Source organism: Cryptomeria japonica, chromosome 11 (assembly GCF_030272615.1).
Source record: "Cryptomeria japonica chromosome 11, Sugi_1.0, whole genome shotgun sequence".
In the NCBI taxonomy this organism is placed as follows: Eukaryota; Viridiplantae; Streptophyta; class Pinopsida; order Cupressales; family Cupressaceae; genus Cryptomeria; species Cryptomeria japonica.
Window position 1 is genome coordinate 69,786,689 of NC_081415.1, and position 3,690 is coordinate 69,790,378.

Sequence of the window (3,690 nt, forward strand, 5' to 3'; positions counted from 1 at the left end):
CTGAATGCCTCAAAACTTTCATGGTATGTTATGATTGAAGGATATGCAGAAAATGGGTTTGTTGAAAAGGATTTAGAAACTTTCAAGCAAATGCAATCTGCAGGCATATCAACCCTTTCCAGCGTCCCGACTGCCTGTGCCGAAATGGGAGCTTTGGAACAGGTTACATGTACTTCATATGTTGTAGTTGCGGCTGCCCTGGTAGACATGTTTGCAAAATGTGGAAGCACCGAAAATGCACGTGAACTTTTTGACAATGTGAATTTCGTGGTTGCAGGATATGAACAAAATGGATTTGTTTACAAAGAACTATAAACTTCCAGAAGAATATGAAATTGAGAGCTGTGAACCTAGCATTCTCACCGTCTGTGCCAAGTTACACTATGTATATCCATCAACAGATAATAAAAGGGGGATTGTTGTGAAATATTATAGTTTTGAAATGCTCTGATGGGCATGTATGGACTTGTCAAGTTTTCTTCTTATCTCATGTTTCCATGCAGTTGTATCAACATTTTCTTATTGAAAAAATAGACATGTGGCTTTATCATATTTGTTTCCTTTCCTTTCTATTTTCCTTTCTATTTAAGGATGTCATGAACTTTATAGTGCAAATTAACTTAAGTTTAAACTCCTAAATTTAAGTAAATTGGTAGTAAACAAATTTAGTTTTTTTTTCTAAAATTTATGTAATTGACAAATGACATAATATTTTTTTCATGGGACCGCCTCTTCCTTAAAAATAGAGCTTAAGCCCTGTAAGCAACAACATGTGGACATTCCCTTAGTGTAGTAGTGCTCTTAGTGGCTTTGATTATAAACATTAGTTCTTCCCTACCATAATCCTTCAATCAAACTTTACTTCTTTTAAGTGGTGGAGAAGTCTCAACCTTCTCATCTTTCATTAGAATTTCTTACTTCAACATTATATTTTCCCACTCTAATTTGAAAATATCAATTTTATCTTTTTCTATTAATTTTTGTTTCGTATCTTTGACTAGGATTCTACTTTGGTGATCAATTCTACAACATTATTATATGAAGAGGAAATAGGAAATATTCTCATTTATTTTTACTATAATGTGAGGAGTTAACTATAAAATAAATTGTTAGATTTATTACTTTTATTTCAAGTTTTCTTCTAGTTGTCTAACCACACTTTTAGATATTTGTTCATTATATTTTACTAATTCCTCCTTAGTTTTTGTCATCTTCAATATTTTTTTAATTCATACATTAGACCAATAGAAATTTATCAAAAATAAGTCACACACTTCTTTCCATGCTTATGGCATTCTTTAGTGCACCATCTTAGTTTTACTTTTAAGAAGTTTGTATTTAAATTTTTAAGTAGTTGGGAACTAGGGTTTAGGATTACCACATAGTGACATACTTTTAAGAAGTTTGTATTTAAATTTTTAGGAGTTTGAAAGGAAAATATGCAAAAAGGAGAAATAATTGGGGAAAGGGATACCTAATACTGATGGAAAAGGTTGTGGGATCAAGGTGAGGGTAGATCTAATACCACTAAATAATATGGATAAAAAGATAAAGGAAAGGGATTAGGTATTAGGGATATAGAGTTGCAAATGTAGTTTTTGGTAAAAGAAAATAGAAAAATTGAAAAGTCTATGACCTAAGAGAAATGAATTAGGGATCATTAATGCGATGTTCCTAATGCTCGAAGAGAAAACAACAAGGAAAATAGGGTGGAAGAATTTCAAGGGTTAGTGATTAGTTTTACCACATACCTTATATAACTTTTGAGTTTGATGGTATGTGTAACCCTACAATTATGAGCCTCATAAGGAGAAAGGGAGAAGGGATGTGGAGAGAGGGAAATGTGTAGGGGAAATACTAAAAGGCCAAGATTTTGAGACTTAAACTAAAAGAGAACCCTCGAATTAGGAATTGGGGATGGTGAGTACTCAATGCTTAATGCGAGGAAGAATGGAAAAGAGTAAATGGAGAATAATGGAGGTTCATGGATTACTATTTTAGCTTAAGACTTGTACATGATTATATGCAGCCTAAAATACTAGGGCCAAAGAGGAAGACATAATAAGTTGTGGAAGCATGGAGAAAGCCATGATATACCTAATTAAAAAATTACTATAGCATCATTAATAAAGACTTTACATCATTGAACCTGGCAAAGGGGTAGTGGTTTTTGTCAAGGCTATTAGATTTTACCTCAAAGAGTTTTGGTGATACTTACTTTGACAATTTATACATGGGGTTTAGATACTTAACTATAAATAAATCTTGACCTATGTAGGCATATACTTTATTGGTACCTTAGAAGTGGCCTTGAGAACCCATCAAGAATGCATTTGAATAGGGAGTGCATCTAATATAGCCTCGTTCAACATTAAAACACATTTGTATATAGTTTGCATGATTTTTCTTTCAAGTCTTATTTATAAACAATATTTCAACGATCACTTTCCTACTTCACGATTCATTCAAGTGATTGATCTAACAAATTTTAATCATTGGATGTAATTTGATAGAATGCATCAAGTTCTTGTTGTTCAAGCTATGGACTTACCCTAACTATTTTCTTCCTTGTTAAATTTTATGGCAAAAATATTTGATTCTATCCACTTTTGAATCTTAGAAATACTACTTAAATGCACATCTACACTTACTTGGAAATATAATATTCATCCTAATAAAACATTATTATATTATTCTTTTTCCTTACTAATTACCTACAATCCTAGCTAAAGATATTTGTGCCTTGCATAAACCCTCCATTTTTTCAAAAAACATGATGAATCCTTTTACTTCCTTTCAATTTAATTGATCAAATGTTCTTCTATCTTTAAGTGTTCTGGTTTTCCTTGGTTCTTGATGAGTTTCTTAGATTGTGAGATCTAAATAGTTGAGCTAGTTAGAATTTTTTGATATGAAATTTTAATTTTGTGGTATTAAGATTTGACTTGCATTCTAATATCCACCTCTTGTTTGCATTTTATTTCTTAGCTAGTTGTGAAGTTTTTTATTAAGATAAAACAGGTTTTGAAGGGGCCTCAAAACCCTTACAATCAAAGAGCTCCCATCGAAAATTAGACTAGACAACCTGACAACAAACCACATGTTTTTAGAAAGGACCTGAAACCCTCTAGACTTATGGGCATCTAGATCCAAAAACACAAAGGTTGTATAAAACATAAACAAAGAAATAGAGTAGCCACAACCAATCAAACACCACCCAAAAAACAAGAGTAAAACAATATAAATCAAGCTAGTCAAAATAGTCGGTCTAAGTCAGCAAACAATAGATCTCAGAAAATAGAGAACGAGGGTTATATCAAGAACCCTCAGCTAACAAGAAGGGTTTTCTCACACTCCCATAACCTATAATAAAATCTCTAGGCCACAAAAAACAAAGCTTGATCCTAACTAAAAACAAATACTAGTCAAACTGGGCCCTTGAAAATTGCCAACATCTAGCCTGTCCCTAAGAGTAACAAAAAACATAAGGTTTTTCAAGGCTCCCTCAACCTTGAGAATGGGTTTTACAAGGCTCCCACAACTTGAGAGAGTGGGTTTTACAAGGCTCCCGCAACCAATCACAACCTAAACAAAAACAACATGTCCTGGAGGAACATTCTGGGACATAGGGTTTTGACAAGGCTCCCAAAATCTCCTATAAATAAAACCATGAGGGTTTTGACTGGCTCC